The 25,983-nt window shown below is 43.9% G+C and overlaps 1 long non-coding RNA gene across 1 annotated transcript; it reads left to right on the forward strand.

Annotated features, from left to right (window-relative positions):
- Positions 1-1,316: 1,316 nt before the first annotated feature.
- On the forward strand, positions 1,317-20,574 carry LOC110126528 (uncharacterized). The gene is made up of 2 exons (XR_002310470.2): positions 1,317-1,662; positions 20,314-20,574. It is a non-coding gene; the product is annotated as an uncharacterized lncRNA (long non-coding RNA).
- The last annotated feature ends 5,409 nt before the right edge of the window (positions 20,575-25,983 follow it).

The following is a 25,983-nucleotide window of genomic DNA, read 5'->3' on the forward strand; positions in this document are numbered from 1 at the left end:
GGTCCTTGCCTGTAATTCCCTGGAGACTCAGTGGTTGGTTAGGACTCCAAGCTTTCACTGGCAAGAACTTCAGTTCTATCCCTCATCAGGGAACTAAGATCACACAAGCTGTGGGGCACAGCACCAAAATAAAAAGTCCTTGTTTTGATAATTGTACTATGATTGCTCAGCCACTTCAGTGTGTGACCGACTCTGCGGCCTTCTGGACTGTAGCCTGCCAGGCTTCTCTGTCCATGGATTCTGCTAGGCAAGAACACTGGAGTGGGTTGCCATGACCTCCAGCCGATCTTCCCAACCCAGGGATCGAACCCGAGGCATCTCCTGCATCTTCTGCATCAAAGGTGGATTCTTTACTGCTGAGCCACTCGGGAAGCCCCTACTATGATTAAATATACTTAAATATATATTTAAATTTGGGAAAGCTGGGGAGTCTCTAGGAATTCCTTGCACTATTTTTTGTTGTTGTTCAGCCAGTCAGTCAGTCGTGTCCCACTCTCTGGGACCCCATGAACTGCAGCACGCCAGACTTCCCTGTCCTTCACTATCTCCCAGAGCTTGCTCAAACTCATGTCCATTGAGCCAGTGATGCCATCCAACCATCTCATCCTCTGTCATCCCCTTCACCTCCTGCCTTCAATCTTTCCCAGCATCAGGATCTTTTCTAAGGAATCGGCTCTTCACATCAGGTGGCCATAGTATTGGAGCTTCAGCTTCAGCATCATTTCTTGCAAATACAAAATTATTTCAAAATTTTAAGGTACAAGTTTTAAAACTATTAAGCCTCCCATTTGGTAAGCACACGTTACATCCTTGTTACTTGGAGTGTGGTCCACACACCAGCGGCATCAGCTACACCTGGGAGCAGAGGCGCACACTCCAGACCGGTAGGTGGCAGGCAGCAGGTGCAACAATGCCGGCAACTTACCTGGTGGCTTGTCTTGGGTGCCAGGGCTTCCCCGGTGGCTTAGATGGTAAAAATCCGCCTGCAGTATGGGAGAATTGGGTTTGATCCCTGGGTGGGGAACATCCCTGGAAGAGGGCATGGCCACCCACTCCGGTACTCTTGCCTGGAGAATCCCCATGGACAGAGGAGCCTGGCGGGCTATAGTCCATGGGGTCGCCGAGTTGGACACGACTGAGCGACTAAGTACAGTACAGCTTGGGCGCCAAATACAAAGACAAGTAGATCTCCACGCCCACCCCAGAATCTGAAAAGTTAATTTCCAGGCCTTAATGGGTTCAACACCACCTTATTCTCGCGAGACTGACTCTCTCGAAGTCAACGGCTGCTCACGCAGGAAGAGCCGGCGGAACACACGCGGACCGCGGAGGCGTGAGGGGCGGCCAATGGGCTGGTCCACTCGCAGGTCACCTGACAGTCACGCCCTCCCCATGACCTCCTCGCACGTACTTGGACAGCGCCCTGGGTTCATGGAGGCTGTCCGGGGCTCAGACACGTTGAGATCCTCAGATCCTCGTGGAGACCCCAGCATCCCAGACAGGACAGGACACTGCCGTCTGTTCCAGCCCCAGCCTTCCCTTCAGGTCTCTCTGGTCACCCTCATCCAGGCCCTGCAGCAGCTTGGGGTGGTGGCGTGAACAACGGTCTCCAGAAGGGGCTTTCATTCAGGCTCAGCAAGGCTGGTCTTCAGAGTCCATCAGGTAAATGCCATCTCTTCTCATGTTCCTTCACCTTATCTGCATGCCCTCCCAGTAGCCCAGGCTGCAGGCCTTTCTCTCAAGCCAGTAGAATCAACCACACTGTCAGGTAAGGGCCCAGAGGGACCTGAGTGACCAGCCCACTTGGCAGCCTCAGTGGAAGCTGCCTGTGGCAGTGGCGGCCCCAGGACCTTGGCACATGCTCAAGTGCAGAGCAGGGACGAGGGCCACCTGGGGTGGGGGGCAGACACCACTGCCAGCCATCAGAGGCCCTCCGGTCCCCTTAGGTCTCACCACACATTTGTCTTGACTCAGGGCCAATGTCAGGGGGCTTCCCAGGTGGCTCGGTGGTAAAGAATCCGCCAACCTGTGCAGGAGGAGCGGTCCGATCCCTGGGTGGGGAAGATGCCCTAGAGGAGGAAATGGCAACCCAGCCCAGTGTTCTTGCCTGGAAAACCATGGATTCTTGCCATGGACAGAGGAGCCTGGCGACTTCAGCCTGTGGGGCCGCAGAAAGCAGAACACAACTGAGCGGCTGGGCACACAGGCAAGGCCAACCTCGGAGGAACATCATCACTGCAGAAAGCGGGGTGGGGGGGGAGGGGGCGGCGCTTACTGCCTCACTCAGTCCTGGGGACCATCGGGAGCTCCTGGAGATAAGCCACTGGAAGGTCTGAGCCTCGTGACAGTTAATCGTTCAAAGGCAAAGGTCTCCCAGGACTCCTTTATCTCAACGCCCGCTGTGAGTGAGTGAGAGAGAGAGAGAGAGAGTGCGCGTGCACGCACATGCGTGAGAAAGAGACCTTGAGGTTGAGAATGACATAAAGATAGAAACGTCCTTAAAAATCCATCCAAACCTGCTGTGTGAAGTCAGAGCCGCCTGACTCCACTGGCACAGAGTCTTTCACTTCTGTCTCCCTCTGCTTTCCTCCCCAGCTTGTTTCTCAAGAAACATCATCTTCTAGAAAGGAGGTTCCTACAGGAGAGGGCTGGGCTTGGGGTGGGGTTGGGGGGCTGGGGTGGGGTGTCTGAATTGTCAGAGAGGTTTTTTTAAAAAAAACCAATTTATGTATTTAGTTTTGGCTGCTTTGAGCCTTTGTTGCTGCCTGCAGGCTGTCTTTAGTTGCGGTGAGCAATGGCTACTCTATAGCTGTGGTGCACCGGCTTGTCCGTGCTGCCCAGCGTGGGCTCTGGCAGGGGTGGGGAGCGTTCAGTACTTGTAGCTGAGCTGCCCCCAGGCATGTGAAATCTTTCTGGAGCACGGATCCAACCCGTGTCCCCTGCATTGGCAGGCAGTCTTAATCACCAGACCGCCAGGGAAGTTCTCAGAGAGGGTTTTAAAGCTACTTTTGGAGAAGCACTACCGGTACAGTTCTCATGCTCCTTTGACTAAGAATCATAGTGGATAATTCTCACAGGTCTTGGGCAGGACACAGGAAGATGCATTTTTTTAAAAGTTTTTATTGAGGACTTCCCTGGGGTCCAGTGGTTAAAGTCCATGCTTCCAACGCAGGGGGCGCAAATTCCATCACTAGTCGGGGAGCTAAGATCCCTCAGGCCAGTAGGGGCCTGGCCAGAATTGAAGTATAATTGTTTTACAATGTGTTAAATTTCTGCTGTGCAGCAAAGTGATTCAGTTATACACGTACAGATTTTTTTCATATTCTCTTCCATTATGGTTTATCACAGGGTAATGAATATAGTTCCCTGTGCTCTATCGTAGGATCTTGTTTATTCATCCTATATGATATAGCTTTGGGTAGGCTCTGGGAGTTGGTGATGGACAGGGAGGCCTGGCGTGCTGTGGTTCATGGGGTCGCGAAGAGTTGGACACAACTGAACGACTGAAGTGAACTGAACTGATAACGTAGCTTACATCTGCTAATCCCAAACTCACAGTTCTTCCCTCCCCCAGCCCACCTCAGCCTTGGCAACCACGAGTCTGTTTTCTGTTTGTGAGTCTATTTCTGTTTTGTAAATAAGTTCACTTGTATCATATTTTAGATTCTACATATAAGTGATATCATATGATACTTGTCTTTCTCTATCTGACTTACTTCACTTAAGTTATGATGATCTTATGTTGCTGCAAATAGCCTGTTCCATTCTTTTTTAATGGCTGAATAGTATCCCATTGTCTATATGTACCACATCGTCTTTATCCATTCATCTGTTGATGGACATTTCCATATCCTGGCTATCGTAAACAGTGCTGCATTGGACCTTGGGGGTGCAGATATCTTTTTGAATTAGAGTTTTGTCCAGGTATAGGGAAGATGCATTTTTAGTATCTTTAGGCAGTATTTTTAGGCAGTTCGGATGAGGGAGGTCTAAAGAGCAGGGCTCTGTAGCAATGCTTCTCTTAACATGCGTTGCTGGGAAAGTAGCTCATATGCATGTTCTGATTCAGAGGGTCTGGGTGGAAGATGTATTTCCGAAAAGCTCTGAGGATATGCAAGTATTGCCAGCCTCAAGACCCAATCACAGTAACAGGGCTGTGTGGTTTGCAGTCTCGGTCAGTTGTACCCCCGACTCCTATGTTCTCTGTTACAATGTGCTTTGCTCTGTTCTAAGCTCTCTGAGTTTTCAGAACTACAGCCGGATCTAGGAAAGCTACGGTAGTAATTTTGTGTAGTCTTCTCCTTGTTAAAAAGTAAATAAAATGTGTGATTGCTTGAGCTTAGATAAAATTGTGTTAGACACCAAACAGAAGGCAGTCTTGCCAGTCAGCTCAGAATGAGTCTATTTTGGAAAGGCACATAAAATTCAATAGAAAGTCTGCTGGGACCAGGTGTCTTCCGGTCTTTGGAGACGAAACTGCTAATTCAGGCTCCAGCTGCGAACATTTTTTTTTCTTCTCAATGTTTCTTTCCCTCATGGGAAAAAGACTTTTTGGTTCAATGACCGCAGAGCTCCTCAACCCATTCAGAAAGAACTTCAAGCGTTCTCCAATGTATTATCTGCTGAAGTATGTGCCTCCCAAAGGCTCTGGGCTGGGGGATACCTGCACTGTGCCCACGGTCATGGGAGAGGTGACACTGTGGCCTCGGATGATCATAAGGAATCAGATTTTCAGAAAGGCCAGGAGAGGCCCCTGAGATTCTTTTGTTGTTAAGGTTGTTGGAGATGTTCCTCCTACCTAAAAATGTTTTAAATTGTGGGTAACATATACATAACAAAATTTACCAGTTTACTTTTTAAAATTATTTATTTACTTATTTATTTTTGGCCATTCTGGGCTTTTGTTGCTGCTCAGACTTTTCTCCAGTTGCGGCGCATGGGCTTCTCATTGCAGTGGCTTCTCTTGTTGTGGATCGCCAGCCCTAAGGCACAGTAGCTCTAGCTCACGGTCTTAGTTGCTCCACAGATACAGGATATTCCCAGATCAGGGGTCGAACCCGAGTCTCCTGCATTGGCAGGCAGATTCTTTACCACTGAGCCACCAGGGAAGCCCCAGATTAACTATATTTTAAGCAGGTCATTCAGTATTATGATGTACATTCACATTATTGCATAACTATCACCACTCTCCAGCTCCAGAACTTGTTCATCACCCTAAACTGAAGCTCTGTGCCAATCAAACAAGAACTCCCTCTCCCTCCCCCTAGCCCCTGGTAACCACTGTGCTACTCTCCATCTCTGAATTTTACTACCTAGATACCTCCTACGTCTCTGTCAGTGCAGGCTGTCATAACAAATGACCTCAGGCTGGATGGTTTATACAACAGACGTTGATTTTCTCATGGCTCTGGAGGCTGGAAGTCTGCGATCAGGGTGTCAGGATGGTTCTAGTGAGGGCTCTCTTCCTGGCGTGTGGACGGCCACCTTCTCACTCTGTCCACACCTGGCAGGAGAGTGGGAGAAGAAAGAGACAGAGAGAGAAGGGGGACTTCTTTGGTGGTCCAGTGGCTGACTCCATATTCCCAATTTAGGGGGCCCAGCTTTGATCCCTGGTCAGGTAACTAGATCCCACATGTGGCAGCTAAGAGTTGGCATGCCACAACTACAAGATCCTGCATGCTCCAACGCCCACTCTGTTGTTCAAGCTGAGCATAAACCATAACACTAGGTCACAGGTTTGCTTGATACCGACGACTCGTGACTTCTGCAGATTCGGGGGAGAGTGTGTTTTATGGCCACCCAGGTCCACAGAATTGTCCACCTCACCTATATCTCATTTTCTGTGCCATATACTATGTCATTAAGGCTTTTGACTTAGCAAAAAGCTACTTAGTCCAGAAAGAAATTATGACACTTCTCTAGAAGCCAAAGAAAATTCCTTTCTGTCTGATTCACTATTAAATAAATATTTATTATCTTCCTCTATTCCCCCTAACAGGGGGCCAGCAAGCAATAAACATTTCCTTGCTCCTTATTACACCCTCTTGAAAAAAAGTCACACATTCTGGAGATCCACATCATATGACTATGTTGTCCCAGAGACCCACACTCTCTGACTATACTGCCCCAACTTCCTTCCCTCATTCATAGACCCCTGATTTCCTCTATCCCTACTCTAGATAATGTCCTGGGAGATTTCATGTAACTATCCCTTCTAACAGGCTAGACTTAGGACTTCAACCATTTTTTAAGTTGAGGCTCAGTTTCATGTTGTAAAGCCTTGGTGACACTCATCAAGGCGGTATGAGAAGGCTCAAAAGAGTTCTAAGTAAATCTGTAGCAATTTCAAGGCCATCATGAGTACTGTACATTGAAGTCTCATCATATCTGTAAAATATCCACAGTCATCACACACCTCAGAAGTATAAGGTTGCGTAGAACTGTTTCCTGTCCTGACTAATGGAAACACATTGCACATGTTTGGTTTCCAACCTCAGCTGTATCCTCAGCACAGCTCAGCATCCTGCTTCCTGTTCTGCTCAGCTCCCTCCTCCTCCAGCTTCTTGACTCTCCACAAGGCTCATAACCCTCTCTCCATCTGCTCTCTCAGCTAGAACTTTGTTCTCATTCACAGAGAAAATGAAGTCTCCAACTTCAGTCCATCCCTCTAAAGCTATTACATCAGCTGAAACTGGCTGATTTCCTCTTAAACTAAGTCAGAGGAGTAGGGGGTGGATGCAGGGAGGGGGCACTCTGATTGATTACAATGTGCCCTAATTACTTTGTCTTGGAATTAGTGTGGTGATAATTAGGAGTCAAACAGGGCTTTCCAGGTAGTGCTAGTGATAAAGAACCTGACTGCCAACACGGGAGACACAAGAGAGGTGGGTTCAGTCCCTGGGTCTGAAAAATCCCCTGGAGGAGGAAATGGCAACCTACTCCAGTATTCTTGCCTGGGAAATCCCACGGACAGAGGAGCCTGGGGCAGTCCATGGGTCTGCAGAGTCGGACACAGCTGAGCTTCTAAGCACACAGGAGCAAACATTCTTTGTGTCAAGTCTGATAGACCCACATGAAGCTGCATCTCTTTGATTATTTTTTTGCTGTCACATCTCTGTCTCTCTGACCACAGCCAGGAGAGAGTCTTAACTTTTAAGGGCTCATGGGATTAGATTGAGTTCACTGAGATAATCCAATTTAATCTCCCATTTTAAGGTCCTTAACCTTAATCACATCAGCAAATTCTCTTTATCCATATTGATTTTGTTCAGTTCCTTAGCGCTGTCTGACTCTTTGCAACCCCATGGACTACAGCATGCCATGTCCTTTACTATCTCCCGGAATTTGCTCAAACTCATGTCCATTGAATCAGTGATGCCATCTAACCATCTCGTCTTCTGTCATCCCCTTCTCTTCCTGCCCTCAGTCTTTCCCAGCATCAGGGTCTTTTCCAGTAAGTCAGCTCTTTGCATCAGGTGGCCAAAGTATTGGAGCTTCAGCTTCAGCGTCAGTCCTTCCAGTAAATATTCATGGTTTACTTCCTTGCTATCCAAGGGACTCTCAAGAGTCTTCTCCAGCACTGAAAGCATCAATTCTTTGGGCTCAGCCTTCTTTATGGTCCAGCTGTCACATCCATACATGACTCCCGGAGAAACCTTAGCTTGGACTATGTGGACCTTTGTTGGCAAAGTAATGTCTCTGCTTTTTAATATGCTGTCTAAGTTTGTCATAGCTTTTCTTCCAAGGAGCAAGCATCTTTTAATTTCATGGCTGCAGTCATAGTCCGCAGTAATTTTGGATCCCAGGAAAATAAAGTCTGTCACTGTTTTCATTTTTTCCCTGTCCATCTTTATCCATATAAGGGAACATGTTCACAGGCTCTGGGGATTAGTACCAGGGCATCTTTGAAGGGTCGTGATTCTGCCTATCACGCATGATATATTTTAAATGTTCAATAACTGACTTTCTTACCATAATTCTTTATAAGTGTGAGTGTAACACAGTGGGTCCAGTTCACTAGTGTGAACTGTTATGTCAGTGACCACTTGTTAAACCCAGATAGAGCTAAAACCAAGAGGACTTGTTCCATCTATTCAAGCTGTTCTTCCAGAAGTAAAATATAAAAATCTATGCACTATAAGAAACACAGAGAAGCCCTCAAATGTCTGCAGATAAAGAAAAGTAGTTAGGCATTTAATCAAGATGTTTAAATGGTTAAATTTGTCCATTTTAACTGAATGGTCAACTTTTTTTTAGCTCTGTGTAGAGATGGGTGAGGGCTTCCCAGGTGGCCAGTGGTAAAGAATCCGCCTGCCAATACTGGAGACAGGGGTTCGATCCCTGGGTGAGAAAGATCCCTTGGAGAAGGAAGTGGCAACCCACTCCAGTATTCTTGCCTGGGAAATCCCATGGACAGAGGAAACTGGGAGGCTACAATCTGTGGAGTGGCAAAGAGGAAGACACAACTTAGGGACTAAACAACAACAACAGAGATGGGCAGTGACTTTAAATGAATACAGTTTCACATTGAAGCTATTGGTTTTCCCCAGTGTCCTTCCAAATCAAAAGGAGAAAGTCATTTTGAAAGACACCTTTTTTCTCAGACTTAATATGCATGATTGGACAACTTTGGAAATCAGCATAACCTGCAGATACATCTGCTCATCTGAAGAACTTGAAGTGATTCCTACACAGCAGTAGTCCACAGGCAAGGCAGAGTGTACACAGTGGTCCTAAAACTGGACCCAGGGAGGCACACTCTGTTACTGTGTCTGATTCCTTTTGTTAGTTGATCACATTGGTTTTGAACTAAGCCCTAGCTCAAATCTCAGATCTTTTTTTTTTTTTTTTTTTTTTGGTGCTGCACTGGGTCTTTGTTGCAGCACCTGGGATCTTCGAACTTCATTGTGGCATGTAGGCATCTAGTTCCCTGACCAGAGATTGAACTGGGCCCCCTCCATTAGAAGTGTGGGTTCTTAGCCACCTGACCACAGAGGAGTCCCCAAATCTTGCGGAGAACATTTTGAGCTAAAGAGACTCAAACCACTTAATAAAGAAAAGTCTCGTAAGTGTTTTTCCAACTCTATTGGCAGCCTCCAGTGACTAAGGAATGTGTTTTCCATCACTTTGGGTGTCATCACCGAAGAACTCTACGTGAGGACAAATTTTGACAATCTCTTCAGATGCTGTCTTTTGACTAAGATTTGTTGAACAAAAATCACTTTTATCACTTTTGTTAGGAACTGTCAAAAGAGTAAATCCTGTGTAATCACTTCTCGAACGATGAATACAAGTGAATTAGAATTCTTGATGCAAGTTCACATCAAAATGGAAACATTCTCATGACTGTAGATCCTCATTTTTTTCTTAAGCTATGTGAAATTGAGCTGAATATCTTTATTTCTTCACTGATCTTAAACACTTTTCTTCTCATTGGAGAACATTTTGACAAATGGATTAAATATATTTATCCTTACATTACATGGCTTACTTTTCTTTATGGCAAGTAATACTAGTTTTTTGCTTGTATGTGGCGGTCACATACACTTTTCTTTTAAAATACATTTACATTAGTAGACATTAATCAAATTAAAGAAAATATGTACATTGACATTTAGGAAACACTAACAAAACAAAATAAAAAGTGTTTACACAAGTGCCTGCAAATAATAAACACACAACAAAAGATAGCTACTATTTTTCAAGCATTTTGACTTATTTTTTAGTTAAATTATTGTGAAATCATATGGTTATAGTATTTCATTGACAATTTAAAATCAACTCAACAAATAGATACTGCCTGCCCATACATGCCAGGCAATGGGAATTCAAAGATGAAAATGAAGGAAATAGTGAATGATTTCAAGAGGCTGTCATTTTAGTGGAAAGAGAGATACTAAGCAACCAGTAATGGCACAGTGTTTTATTTCTGGGACTTCCCCAGTGACCCAGTGGTTAAGATTCTGCCTTTCAAGGGGGGTGCAGGTTCAGTCCTTGTTCAGAGAACTAAAATTTCACTTGCCTTGCTGTGCAGGCAAAAAAAAAAAGACCCTTCAAAAAATAAAAAGGACCGATGCTCTATTTCTTATTACAGACCTATGTACTGTGAAAGGGAAGTGCAAATGGAGTCAATAGTGGCAAGAGAACTCTCTAAATCAGAGCCAGGAGGCCATCAAGATAATGTGACTTATGCACGTCTCAACCTGGATGGACTGTGACCTTTTGACCTAATGAAATCATCCAGAACATCTGCTAGAAACTTCTACAGTCTTTCAACTTATCAGACACTCCCACTATAAAGATAGCTTGTGACAGTCTACCCACTTATCAGCCCCCCTGCACCCTAATACAATCTGTGGTTCCTCAAGGACAATGTATTTTCTGACTGACATCAGAGCTGATCACAATTATTATCAGGCAACTTTGAAAACCTTTGTGGCTTTTGTCTTTATAAGCCTTTGACCCTTTCTCTTCTCCAGAACATTCTTTTGGGGGTTACCCAAATCTGTCTTCTGAATTGCAATTCTTAAATCCCAAATAAACTCTTATTTGCAGCCTCTTGCCTTATGTTTTTGGTTGACATTACAAAGTGCTATGGGGCTTCCCTGGAGAAGGCAATGGCAACCCCACTCCGGTACTCTTGCCTGGAAAATCCCATGGATGGAGGAGCCTGGTAGGCTGCAGTCCATGGGGTCTGGAAGAGTCAGACATGACTGAGCGACTTCACTTTCACTTTTCACTTTCTTGCATTGAAGAAGGAAATGGCAGCCCACTCCAGTGTTCTTGCCTGGAGAACCCTGGGGATGGAGGAGCCTGATAGGCTGCCATCTATGGGGTCTCACAGAGTTGGACACAGCTGCAGCGACTTAGCAGCAGCACCAGCAGCAGCAGGGGGCTTCCCTGGTTGCTCAGACTGCAAAGAATCTGCCTGACGTGCAGGAGACCTGGGTTTGATCCCTGGGTCGGGAAGATCCCCTGGAGAAGAGGGAATGGCAACCCACTCCAGTATTCTTGCCTGGAGAATTCCATGGACAGAGGAGCCTGGCGGGCTATATTAGTCCATGGGGCCCCAAAGAGTCAGACTTGACTGAGCAAGTAACACTTTCACTTTCACAAAATGCTATAGAAAGGGACTTCTCTGGTGGTCCAGTGGTTAAAACTCCTCGTTTCTAGTGCAGGGCGTGTCGGTTCATCCCTGGTCAGGGAACTAAGAGTCCACATGTCATGTGGCACGGGCCAATAAAAAAAGATGGACAATAACAAGTGTTGTAAGACAGCCTATGGAATGGAGGAAAATACTGCAAACTGTATATCTGATAAGGGTTTAATATTAACAATATATAAAGAACTCAATAGCAAAAAAAGGAAAGAAAGTGCTGTAAGAACACAGGGGAAGTGGGTCGGGAACGTTTTAAGGAGGAAAGCGATTGAGCAGAAATGTGAATGGTGGGTAGAGGGAGTGAGTCTATGAACAGGAACAGAGGGAGAGGAGGCTTCGTAGGAAGGAACCCTGAGGACCTAGGGTACCAAGTTTCGATTGCCTCTCTGTGGCTAGTGAGGAGCCACTGAGTGATTTTGCTCTGGGAAGAAGAGTCAGGTCTGCAGGTTGGAAAATTCACTCAGGCAGGAGCCATGTGGAGAGACCACTGGAGGGAACCAGACTAGAGGCAGGAGTGACAGGTAACCCACGGGAGAACTGAAACGGCCAAACCGGGGCAGGGCAAGGAGAGCGTGGGCCCCTGGCCCAGTGGAAGAGCTGGCCTCGGTGAGGATGGGAGGTGCGGGGTGAGGGGAGGCCCTCTCCAGGCCTCCCCCCAAACCTTCCAGCTTTCTAGAGAATCCTGCACTCAGTGCTGCTTTCTCTTAGTCAAACCAGAGCTGCATTCTTTGCAGCCACACGATGACACTGTCATGTAAAATAACAGGAACTGTTTGGTTTCCAAATCAAGCAACTGTTGATTGCCTTGTCTTTGGAAATCAGTATTCCATTCACCATACAGCAAATGCCTGCTAATGAATGTGACTGGAACAGATGTTAAAATAATGTTTTGGGCAACTAGGGTGCTCTGTGAACAAGGTTAGAATCTTCCCATTACAATTTTCCAACACCACACACCTGGCATCTTTGCTAATTGAAACTGCTGGATATCATTCACCATAAATTCTCCTCATAGGGCTAATGGAGCAGGAAATTATGCCAACTGAAGCAAAACAGGGCACATAATAAACATTGGCAAAAACCAGCAACAGTGATAGCAGCTTAGCCTATAGAAAATAAAATCAAGTTTTCTTCTTGGAACATGTCTTTTTTTTTTTCCCTTTAAGTGGGATGCATAAAGCGAAACAAGAAATGTTTACTACATTTTCTTTGTAAGGTAAAAATTCACTGGTTATCGAAAAAGCAATAAAGATCATACAAAGGATCCTACTCAAGATTTTCTCTGGTTTCTGGGAGGTGGTTTCGACAACCTGGTACAGGTCTTCCACATCAAATATTCAAGACAAATCTGGCTGTTTAGAGCCAACCACTAAAGACATACAACTCTCCCATCCACTGCAGTGCTTCTCTGTTTCTTTGTCCTCACTTAATTGGGTTAGGTAAACTTTAATAGGGTTTCCCTGGTAGCTCAGCTGGTAAAAATCCACCTGCAATGCAGGAGACCCCAGTTTGATTCCTGGGTTGGGAAGATCCCTTGGAGGAGGGCACGGGAACCCACTCCAGTATCCTTGCCTAGAGAATCCCTGGGGACAGAGGATCCTGGTGGACTGCAGTCTGCAAGGTCAGAGAGTCAGACATGACTGACTGACTAAGCACACAAACCTTAGTAATAACAGTAACAGTAATAATATTGGGACTTCCCTCGTGGTCCAGTGGTTGAGAGTCCACCTGCCAATGCAGGGGACCTGGGCTTGACGCCTGGTCTGGGAAGATCCCACATGCCTTGGCACATCTAAGCCGGTGTGCCACACCACTGAGCCTCCAAGATGCAACTACTGAAGCCCAGACGCTAGGGCTCGTGCTCTGCAACAAGAGAAGCCACTGCAATGAGAAGGCCAGGCTGTGCAACAAGAGCAGACCCCACTCTCCGTAACTAGAGAAAGCCTATGTGCAGCAGGAAGACAGAGCAACCAAAAATAAATAAATAAGTAAATAAAATAATAAAAATCAAGGACAATAAATCCAAGTTGATGAGAATAAGAACTTTAAAAAAAAAAGACTACAAAGAGAAAATTACAGTCCTCCCTTGGTATCCTGGGGGATTTGTTCCAGGACCCCTTGGAGATACCCAAATCGATGGATGCTCAAGTTGTTTATATAAAATGGTGTATATTTGCATATAATCTACAAACAAGCTTCCTTATACTTTAAATCCCCTCTAGAGTACTTATAATACCTTATAATGTAAATATTTTGTAAACAGTGCAGAGAATTCAAGTATTGATTTTTTGAACTTTCTGGATTTTTTATCTAAATGTTTTTAATCCATAGCTGGTTGAATCCAGATGTGGAACCTGAAGATATGAAGGGCTGACTGTATTTTAAAAATCACAATGAAAAATAAACACAGTTCAGAGGGCACCTCCCAAGACTGCTGCTGCCAGTGCCCCCGTCCCAGCAGCAGGCCACTGCCGACCCACACAGGAGACCCTCCAGCACAGATGTTAGAAGCTGTCCTCTGTAGATGCCCACATGAGAAAGAACTGAGGAAATTCCTGCAACACAGAGAGAAACTCAATTCTGAGTCCACACTGAAGCCAGAGGTCCATCAACAGGTGAGCGGACAAAGAAGATGTGGTACATACATACAATGGAATATTATGTAGCCATAAGACAGAATGAAACTGGGTCGTCGGTAGTGACGTGGATGAACCTAGAGTCCATCCCACAGAAAGAGGTTGAAGATGCAGTGGAGGATCTCGGGGCGGAAGTTGGTGGCTCTTTTCTAGGAGGTAAAATGGGCATGATCGTTGTGGCATAGAACACAGGCAGGTTTTTTTTTTTTGAATGAATGAAAATAAATAAATAAACAAGGTTCTCCAGAAACTTAACACTAACTGGGGAATTATAAACCAGGAGTATGACAGCAGATGGGAAAAGGAAACTCATAAATGCTGTTGGAACAAGTCTACAGCTGGGTAGGAGGTGGACAAATCTATTTGAGTTCCCAAACTGCAAACTATTACAAGTGGGTTAAAAAATTAAAACATATAAAATCTATAAAGCACTAGCTCAATCAGCTGGGAAAGAGAAACAAACTTGTGAATGAAGAAATCAAGGATATTATCAGTTCTAAGATGCTGGGATATTAAAAAAAAAATTAAAACAAGGAGGATGGACTACCTTTTACACTTAAACAATTTTTGACATTTCCCATATGACCCTTGGACATCACAAAGATGTAATCTTTTCATCTTTTAAAAAGAGAGAGAGACTAGAAGTAATTGGGGCTTTCCTGGTAGTTCAGCTGGTGAAGAATCTGTCTGCAATGCAGGAGACCTGATTCAATCCCTGGGTTGGGAAGATCCCTTGGAGAAGGGATAGGCTACCCACTCCAGTATTCTTGGGCTTCCGTGGTGGCTCAGATGGTAAAGAATTCACCTGCAATGTGGGAGACCTGGGTTGGGAAGATCCCCTGGAGAAGAGCATGGCAACCCATTCCAGTATTCTTGCCTGGAGAATCCTCATGGACAGAGCCTGGTAGGCTACAGTCCATGGGGTTGCAAAGAGTTGGACACAACTCAGTGACTAAGCAAAGAAATAATTGAGTTTGTTTGCTATGCTCCATATTTTTAATTAAAAAAATTTTATACTGTCATGTAGTTGATTTACAGTGTTGTGTTAATTTCTGATGTACAGCAAAGTGATTCATATATATATATATATATATATATATATGTATATATATATATATATACAAACATTTTTTAAAATATTCTTTTCCATTATAGTCTATCACAGGATATTGAATATAGTTCCTTGTGCTATCTAGTGTGTGCTAAGTCACTTCAGTTATGTCCGACTCTTCGAGATCCTATAGGCTGTAGCCCACCAGGCTCCTCAGTCTGTGGGATTTTCCAGGCAAGAGTATTGAAGGGTTGCCTTGCTCTTCTCCAAGGGATCCTCCCTAACCTAGGGATTGAACCCTTGTCTCTATGTCTCCAGCATTGGCAGGGAGGTTCTTTACTGCTTGCACCACCTGGGAAGCTCTGTGCTATACAGTAGGACCTTGTTATTTATCCTTCGTGTATATAATAGTGTAATATAATAGTGTAATAGTGTAATATAATCCCAAACTCCCTCTCATCCCTCCCCTCCATATTGCTTTATTAGTTTAACAGCATTGTAATAACTTCATGGAATAAACTGTCAAATCAGAAAAGACATGCTGCCTTCCCTAAGTTAAGTTCGTATTGTTATTTTCAGTCGCTAAGTCATGTCCGACTCTTTGCAACCCCATGAACTGCAGCATCCCAGGCTATCCTGTCCTTCAGTATCTCCCTGAATTTGCTCAAACTCATGTCCATTGAGTCAGTGATGCCATCCAACCATCTCATCTTCTGTCATCCCCTTCTCCTCTTGCGCTCAGTCTTTCCCAGCATCAGGGTCTTTTCCAATGAGTCTGCTCTTCCCATCAGGTGGCCAAAGTATTGGAGCTTCAGCTTCAGCATTAGTCCTTCCAATGAACATTCAGGACTGATTTCCTTTAGGATGGACTGGTTGGATCTCCTTGCTGTCCAAGGGACTCTCAAGAGTCTTCTCCGGCACCACAGTTTGAAAGCATCAATTCTTTGCTGCTCAGCCTTCTTTATGGTCCAACTCTCACATCCATACATGACTAATGGAAAAGCCATAGCTTTGCCTATATTGACATTTGTTGGCCAAATGATGTCTCTGCATTTTAAAACGCTGTCTAGGTTTGTCATAGCTTTTCTTCCAAGGAGCAAGTGTGTCTTAATTTTGTAGCTGCAGTCACCGTCCACTTTGATTTTGGAGTTCGAGAAAATGAAATCTGACACTGTTCTCACTTTTTCCCCATCTATTTTCCATGAAGTGATAGGACTGGTTGACATTTACTTCATTTTTTGAATGTTGAGTTTGTATTGTATTAGTAAAATGTTGTTAATATTCCAAACTTGCATATTTTGTGGGAAGATCTTGGAGATTTATAAATGCCTTCACTATCTCTCTTGTATTCTTACTTTCAGGGGAAACACCATTCCTTCTTTATGAAGTGGTAAGACACTGACCCCCACAGAGAGTTTGACTTTCCTCCATCCTGAAGCTGAATTTACTGTAATCTATTAACATTAACCACAGCTACTCAGTCTCATGGGCTTCCTTGGCCACTCAGTGGTAAAGAATCCATGTGCCAAGCAGGAGACATGGCTTCGACCCCTAGGTTGGAAAGATGCCCTGGAGAAGGAAATAGCCACCCCCTCCAGTATTCTTGCCTAGGAAATCCCATGGACGGAGGAGCCTTGCAGGCTGCAGTCCTTGTGGTTGCCAAGAGTGGGGCACAACTTAGCAGTTAAACAGCAATGACATTCGGTCTCTTGGTCACACCTGTGTGTTCTTCCCTCAGATACTTGTCTGAAGGCTCAGAACTAAGACAGGATTTGTTCTTCAGGAAATAGCAATTACAGAACACTATGGAAAGGACTGTAGCAGGACTTATACCCTACTGACACATCAAAGAGTAGACACCCGTGTACAGGCTAGGGCGCTGATGTTGCTAAGAGAACATGAGGATATTCAGTGAGTTGAGCAGTGATTCCAGTACCCTCTTTAATTGAGATGCAGACACACTTTAAGAAAGCAGGCTGCTGACCCAAGATCCAGCCACATAAGAATCAATTCCATAGGACTGAACTGAGAGAAATTTCACTGTAGTATTTTGTTTAAAATATTGCTCCCATTAGTTTTAAGACTCAAATTCCCAGGCAAATAGTAGGAAGCCTTTTCTCTGTCTTTTTAAAAATTAATTTCTATTGATGTGTAGTTGCTATACAATGTTTTGTTAGTTTATATTGTACAGCAAAGTGAATCAGCTCTATGTATACATATATCCCCTCTCTTTTGGATTTCCTTCCCACTTAGGTCACCACAAAACATTGAATAGAGTTTCCTGTGCTATACAGTAGCTTCTCATGAGTTATCTATTTTATACCTAGTATCCATGGTGTATATGTGCTGATCCCAACCTCCCAGTTCCTCCCTTTCCTCCTTGGGTGTCCATAAGTTTGTTCTCTATGTTTGTATCTGTTTCTGCTTTGCAAATAAGGTCATCTGTACTATTTTTCTAGAGTCCACATATATGTGTTAATCTTTCTCTGTCTTTTTAAGCTATAGCTCTCAATTTAGTATCCCATGCTTTCATAAACTGGAACATTTGTACATTTTTAATGGACAAGCTTTTTCAAACTTTTGTCCATTTTAGTGGTATCTGATTTTCACTGACCCCTCAGAATTCAGAAAGCAAACACTTTTACTAAATCACCTCAGTTTTCATACTATCATTATTTGTATAGGTTTAATAATAATTCATTCTCCTTTTTACCAGAAAGTAATGGGAAATCACTAGTGCAATTAGTGATTGCACTAGATAATTTCCAATTATCCAGAGTGCTCTGTAAGAACGATTCTTATTTAGTCAGGTGTGCTAAATAGAGTGTCTTAGGCCTGGTTGTTGCCAAATTGTGTACGGTTCTAGATTTGCAGAGTAAACTCAAGTTGGCCTAATGGGTAATTAATTTTCTTGCCACACTCATGTTAGTAATTAAGCCAAGCAAATCCAATGAGACCAGTCTTCTTGTATCAGAAATAATCTTTGGTGATTATTTCTGATTGGAAGTGAGGGAATCTGTCAGAATAATTATGCAAAACTTGGAAACAGACAGAAGAGATTTCTGGCTGTTCTTTCAGTGCAGTGCTAAATTTGCCCTTTGATTTTCTTTCTATCGATTGGATTGTTTTACAGCTCTTTAAGGGTTAACCTAAACAGGTCTGATAGTGATACAGATAATCTGTCTGGTAGAAAAGATAATGACAAAAGTTCTTGTCTATTGCCCTATAAGATATTGTACAGGTTTTAATCTAACCCAGCATTTTTATCCTAAAAATCCTTTATTAAATTGCCTGTAAGTGCTCCACTCTGCAAAGGCTCCTGGAGCCGTTTATAACATCTTTCTGGATTCCTTGTTCATTAATGAGTTGGATAAAATCCTTGAAATGTGTTTTTATAAAATAATAATAATAATAATAAAAAGAAAAGTGTTTTTATATATTTGCATTAAGGTTATGATTTTACCTATTTTAGCAGAGGTTAAAAATATTTGTTAAATAAATGCAGAACCCCACAGATGCAGATGCAGACTGTGCACTTTTAAAATATACTTATTTATTTAAAAAATAAATAAATACAATATACTTATTTATTTCTTTGGCTACACCAGGTCTCAATTGCAGCATGTGGGATCTTTAGCTACGGCATGCAAACTCTTAGTTGTGACATATGGGATCTAGTTCCCTCACCAGGGATCGAATCCAGGTACCCAGCATTGAAAACATGAAGCTGTAGCCACTGGACCACCAGGGAAGTCCTGCAGACTGTGTACTTAGAAGATGGGAGAAGGGGGCTGAAATTTAGCCCAGGCTACTGCCACTAATCCTCTTCCTGTCATGAGGCTGCATCGATTCAGAGGAAGGGCATCTTTTTCTTACACAAAGATGTGCCTCTGGGGATTAACAGATATGCACTACTATATATAAAACAGATCAACAGCAAGAATCTACTGTATAGCACAGGGAATTATATTAATATTTTTTTGTTTTATTTAAAAAAATTTTTTTTAATATTTTTTAATAATCTATAATGGAAAAAAAATCTGAAAAAGTGTAATGTGTCTATATATATCTGAATCACTTTGCGGTACACTTGAAACTAACACAACATTATATATCAACTATGTGTGTGCGTGCTTGGTCGTTCAGTTATGTCTGACTCTTTGCAACCCCATGGGCTGCAGCCTGCCAGGCTCCTGTCCATGGAATTCTCCAGGAAATAACCGTGGAGTGGGTTGCCAGTTCCTACTCCAGGGGATCTTCTTGACCAAGGGTAGAACCCATGTCTCTTGTGACTCCTGCACGGGCAGGCAGATTCTTTACCACTGCCCCACCTGGGAATGGTGGATTCCATTCTACAATGGACTCAGTCATTGAAAGAATGAAATAATGCCATTTGCAGCAACACGGATGCTCCTCGAGATTATCATACTATCTGAAGTCAGACAAAGACAAATATCATATGATATCACATGTGGAATATTAAAAAAATGACACAAATGAACTTATTTATAGAAATAGACTCACAGATATAGAAAACAAACTTAGTGAACAAACTTAATGGTTATAGAAATAGACTCACAGACATAGAAAACAAACTTAATGGTTATCAAAGGGGATAACAGGAGGAGGAGAGATATAAATTAGGAGTTTGGAATTAATGTATACACCCTACAATATATAAAATAGATAAACAAGGACCTACTGTATAATTGTAAACAACTCTGGGTAGCTCAAATGGTAAGAATCTGCCTGCAGTGTGGGAGACCTGGGTTCGATCCCTAGGTCAGGAAGACCCCCTGGAGAAGGGCATGGCAACCCACTCCAGGGTTCTTGCCTGGAGAATCCCATGGACAGAGGAGCCTGGTGGGCTACAGCCCATGGGGTCGCAAAGAGTCAGACACGACTGAGCGACTAACGCACACCGCCGAGCACAGGGACCCATACTCAAGATATCGTGTCAGTTCAGTTCAGTTCAGTCGCTCAGTCATGTCCAACTCTTTGCCACCCCGTGGACTGCAGCATGCCAGGCTTCCCTATCCATCACCAACTCCTGGGGCTTGAAGGTATCTTGTAATAATCTATCATGGAAAAGAAAAATATACATATATAGATATATCTGAATCACTTTTGCTGTTTACTTGAACCTAACACATTATAAGTTAACTATACTTCGGTTAAAAACAACTATAAAAGATATGTGTACATAACAGCACACTAATAACCTCAAAACATTTCAAACACTATAGAGAATTACACAATGGACTGTGTCAATACCTAGAGTGTTTCTATAAACCAACAGTACATGAAAGAGAATAGAATTTTTAAAAAATGTAAACCGCTTGATGGTAGGATCATGCAGCCCCAGCCCACAGCCCCGGTGATAATAGAATAAATTTGTATAGCATGTATACACTTAAGAGAGGATGGCAAAATTGTAATGAGTGTGTAACAGTCCAACTCCATTGCAGCTGGAGAGGATTACAGCCGTGTTGTGGAGGCTCTAACCTCATGCTGTTTCTAAGGAGAGCTGCAAAATGTTTTTCAAGAAGCAACTTGATGACAGCAGTATTATGGGAAGTCTCGATAACCATTTGGATAAAGATGAATGTGGCATGAGGCTGGCTCCAGCATTCCCAGACCTGGCAGGAGACTGAGAGTGAAAGATTCTCCATTTATACAGTAACAGTCTGAAACGATGTATTAATAAATAGTATCGAGCTTGACATTGATTCTGTTTCTGTAAATTGAGTAAATTTCTACTTTGGTATTCATCTTTTTATATATTTTTATTGAAAAGTAGAGTTGAATTACAATGTTGTGTTAATATCTGCTGTACAGCAAAGTGATTCAGCTATACATACATATTTTTTCATCTTTTCCATTATGGCTTATCACAGCATATTGAATATTGTTCTCTGTACCATGCCAGTAGGACTTTGTTTTTATTTTTTTTAATATTTATTTATCTGTTTGGCTGTGTTGGGTCTTAGTTGTCGCATGCAGGATCTTCATTGCATCATGTGAGATCTTTCTTTGTGGTGCGTGGACTCTAGTTGTGAGCTCTCGCACCAGAGCTCGTGGGCTTTAGTTGACCTATAGCATGTGGGATCTTAGTTCCCCGACCAGGGATCAAACCTATGTCTGCATTGGGCAGCAGATTTTTAACCACTGGACAACCAGGGAAGTACAGGACCTTTGTTTTAACAATCTTTCTGTTCAAGTGAAAATATCTTGGCTTTGCCTGGGATAATCACTAGAGGGCCACCTCATCCCATGCACTGGACGTCTTTGGAGCCTGCCTGGTCTAGTGCAGCCCTGGGCCAGCAACATCAGCTTCACCAGGGTGCTTATTAGAAGTACAAGTTCTGAGGCTCCCTTGAGGCCCACAGAATCAGAACCTGTACCTTGACAAGCTCTCCAGTGACCAAAATGCACATTGGACCATGAGAAGTGCTGCCCAGGGCATACAGACCTCTCCTACCTTTTTTGTGAATGACATGGCAGCCTTGGTCACTTGTTTGCTTTATCTTGCTCATTCCCACCCTGTTCGTCCATGTTTTCCTGTGGCCTCTATCCACTTTCAACCCACAAACAGTGGCATGAGTGCATGCATGAGTGCTCAGTCCCTTCAGTCATGTCTGACTCTTTGCAGCCCTACAGACTGTAGCCCACCAGGCTCCTCTGTCCATGGGATTTTCCAGGCAAGAATACTGGAGTGGGTTTTTTTTGGTTTTTTTTGGAGTGGGTTGTTGTACCCTCCTCTCGGGGATCTTCCCAATCCAGGAATCGAACCCAGGGCCTCCGGCATCTTCCACATCACAGGCAGATTCTTTAGCACTGAGCCAGTGGGCAAGCCCCAGACAGTGCATACGTCCATGGAAAGCAGGACAGCAGGAGGGTTAGGAGCTGATCCAGTGAACCCCCCCCCCCCCCAACCCCTGCCAGCTGCTCAGCCCTTTCCGAGGACCAGGGCTTTTTAAGGCCAACACCGAACAGCTGTCTCCACCTTCTTGCATTTCTGCAGGATGAGAAGATCCATTCTGTTTTTGATTTACCAAAACAGAAATAGACGACAGCTGCCTTTTAAAGTGTGTTGATCACAGAGGTCACATTTTAAAGTTGGATTTAGCTCTTGAAACCAGGCTGCCCAGAAAACCAAACAGCGTCAACAGCCACCTCCCCACTCCATTCTAAGTGCAGGGCAGGAAGGGAAGAAGGGAAGGGGTCTTTGGACTGGGCGGGACTGGATCTTGGGGAGCAGGAGCCTTTTGTTCGTCTCCACCAGGTATTGCCGGGTTTGGGGCAATATGGTAACTCTTGGCTCCATTTCTGCCTGTTATGCTAATAGCATCCTATCAGCCCACATCCATATTCCCTGACATCTTACTGCTCTCAAAGAGGCAGCCTCAGCTTGCCTTAACACAGGGAGAAGGGCTTGCAGCAAGGAGTGGGCACAGCAGACTCTAGTCTTGCCCCCTTCCCTCTATTAACAGTCCAACTCAATTCCAAAAATCTAGCGCAGCAGTTCTCAAACTTTCCAGGGCATCAGAGTCCCCTAGAGGGCCTGTGAAAATACAGATTACTGGGCCCCACCTACAAAGTGATTCAGTGAAACCCAAGAAGGTGTATTTCTACCACGTTTCCTGGAGGCCATGGGAATGACAAACCTAGATAGCATATTAAAAAGCAGAGACATCACTTTGCTGACAAAGGTCTATATAGTCAAAGCTATGGTTTTTCCAGTAGTCATGTATGGATGTGAGAGTTGGACCATATAAAGAAGGCTGAGCACTGAAGAATCAATGCTTTTGAACTGTGGTGCTTGAGAAGACTCTTGAGAGTCCCTTGGACTGCAAGGACATCAAACCAGTCAATCCTACTGGAAACCAACCATGAGTATTCATTGGAAGGACTGATGCTGCAGCTGAAGCTCCAATACTTTGGCCATCTGATGCAAAGAGCTGACTCATTGGAAAAGACCCTGATGCTGGGAAAGATTGAAGGCAGGAGGAGAAGGGGGCGACAGAGGGTGAAATGGTTGGATGGCATCACTGACTCAGTGGACATGAGTTTGAGCAAACTCTGGGAGATGGTAAAGGACAGGGAAGCCTGGCTTGCTGCAGTCCATGAGGTCACAAAGAGTCGGACACCACTTACTGACTGAATTGCAACAATCTCGTTTCTAGATGATGATGTTGCTGCTGATTGGTGATCACATGTTGAATAGCATGAAGACGTTCTAAAGCATCTTTTGTGAAAATATGTGTTTATTTGGCTATGATGGGTCTTAGCTGCAGCATAAAGATCTTTGATCTTCATTGTGGGTTGTGGGATCTAGTTCCCTGACCAGGGATTGAACCTGAGGCCCCTGGACTGGGAGCACAGAGTCTTAGCCACTGGACTACCAGGGAGGTGCCTTTAAAGCACCTGAATGCCGTACACCATGTTCCTGCAAAGAGTTGTGGCAGGCCTGGGGAACTCAAGTAGACATTAGCCAGCAATTCTGGCTTTTGTTCCTCATTGAGAAGTCTAACTGTCTATGGAACTGAATACAGACTACCTGATTTAGCTCAACTCCACCAAAGGGCTGAATTACTCTCTGGATTTTGGTCTCATTTCCCAGGCAAACAGGCCTCCTGCTAAAGAACCCATCTCTTATCTCTCCCTTCAGAACTCACAAGGTGGGATTACTGGGCTGCCACAAAGAATGCTGGGAAAATCCCCATGATGTGAGGACATCAGTCATGGTCCTAAGAATATCAGAGGCATCTTAGCTTCAGCTTACGAATGTGAATGTTTCAGGTTACTCATAACCAGTAGCACAGTGTGACCCCAAGAACTCCTGGTGGAAAGGTAACCAAGTGATCTGTGGCTAGCAATCCCCCCCAACATAATTATTTCACAGGATATATTCCTGCAAATGCAGTGCTTCTAAACATGACATAAGCATTGTCACCAGGTGATACTGAGGACTTTGGGAGATAAATAGTCACTTAATATTCAATAAGCAGTGATTACTCCTCCGACACAGTTACTTGCCAAGTACTGGCCAGGACACTGCTTTGGACAGTTTTCCTGCTTAACAGATCATTGCTGCCCACATATTTACATTTTCCATTATTCAGGACCCAAACAAATAGATGTATATTACTTTGACACATTAAGAGCCACCATGTCATACAGGTAGGGAGAACCCTAGAAATCTTTTAAGGTGTGTTTTAGTTTTTGAACCAAAAGTCTGCCATCTGGTGGAAGGAAGGAGTAGTGCAGTCAAATGGGTTGTAAAGAAAAAAGTAATGAAAAGAATTATAAGGGCCTAGGGTGTACCAAGCATTGCAATTAGCAGTTTATTTCTTTTCACCATTCAGTCTTCTCCACTCTTCTTTGTTATGAATATGTCACTGCTATAACTCATTTTCATGAGCAGAGGATGAAACGCAAAAGAGAAACTTCTCCTAAATTGTATATGTAGATGGAAGAAAAAGCAGAGAGAGACAGAATTAGGGAGTTCAAAGACTCACAGACATGAGCACCTTTTTCTTTGACCATGTAAATTAAATGAAGTAACAGATATAAACAGGGATGTCCCTGGCAGTCCAGTGAGTGGTTAAGACCATGTTCCAATACAGGGGGTGTGGGTTTGACCGCTGACTGGGGAACTAAGATCCCACATACCCTGCAGCACAGCCAAAACAAAAAGAAAACAACAAAAAGCAGATATAAATGTTGTCTGGAACATAAGAATTTCCCAAAGGGTAGCTACGATGATGATGTTGGTGATTCTATAATCAACTTCTTGAGGCAGAGACCACATCATATATGACTGTATCCCTTCCCTCCTCACTTTAGTCTGAGCAAGACAGGTGTGTTTTCCCCTTGAGAACCCTCTGGCTGAAAGTCAGTCCTTCCCTGGGCTTCATGGGTAGCTCAGTGGCAAAGAATCCATCTGCCAATGCAGGAGCCGCAGTAGATGTGGGTTCAATCCCTGGGTTGGGAAGATCCGCTGAAGAAGGGGACAACCCACTCTAGTATTCTTGCCTACTAGAAATTTTTATGGACAGAGGGGCCTGGCAGTCTACAGCCCATTGTGTCACAAAGAGTCAGACACGAGTGAGCATACACGCAGTCCTTCCCTGAGCAACTTTCATTTTCAGCGGATGCTCAAATGAAGGGTCTTCCTCAAAGAGAACTGCCCTTATTTTTCAGAAGAGATTTTTTGGAATATTTTCCCCTAACCTCAGTATTACTATAGCTTCTCCTTCCAAATCAAAGACAGAAATTACATTACAATCTACCTCCCAATTATATCTTTGGCTACTTTAGATGTGTAGATATTTGAGATGATCTCATCCATTTTCTTCCTTTTAAAAGTGGAGACTGAGACCCGAGGCCATCTCTAAGGTCCCACAATTTATCAGTGGTCCCTGCCTCTGGGCCTCCAGCTTCATGCCCCGCCCTGTTCTCCACACAGCCTCCCCCGGATTCTAAGGTCTGTGATGGAGCTGCTGTCCCCGGCCTCTCACCCTGGTGCAATCCCAGGGTTTTGCTGCGTTTTCATTGTTTATTGATGGATTTTAAATCTTTAGGGGTAAAATTATATTGTACCTGGCAAATGCCCCAAGCTGGGATCATAAATCCCTTTGACTAAACTCTTTTGGAGCAGAGATTTTTTTTTTTTAAGGTATTTGGGAAGGGCAAATTACAGGAAAGAAGAAAGGAAATATCCGGGAAAATGAAAGTCAGTTTGTTTAACCTCAAGAGCTGGGAAAATAAGATATTGATTCTATAGTCACCTTGATAGGAATAGCATGAAATTAAGGAGGCAGCATCTTCCCTCTTAGACAATATATCACATTAAGTTAACCAGATGTTTTTGATAAGATTACAAAGGTACTACATGGAATCGCATGTTAGATATTGTACATTTGTACTTGGTGGATTTCAGAGAAATGGAGGCAGTTCTCATCGCATGTCATGTGGATTTCGGCAGTTGCCTCAACTGCTGATGGGAACTGCTTGTAATTAGATCATCCTTAAGCACCAATCAGGAAGCCGCTCACCTCAGGGTTAGGTTAGTAAGTGATTGGCAGCAAGGAGGCCAGCTCCTTTTTGAGCTGGGCCCCCTAACACCATGTCTG

The sequence above is a fragment of the Odocoileus virginianus genome, chromosome 9, assembly GCF_023699985.2.
Source record: "Odocoileus virginianus isolate 20LAN1187 ecotype Illinois chromosome 9, Ovbor_1.2, whole genome shotgun sequence".
NCBI classification, from domain to species: domain Eukaryota; kingdom Metazoa; phylum Chordata; class Mammalia; order Artiodactyla; family Cervidae; genus Odocoileus; species Odocoileus virginianus.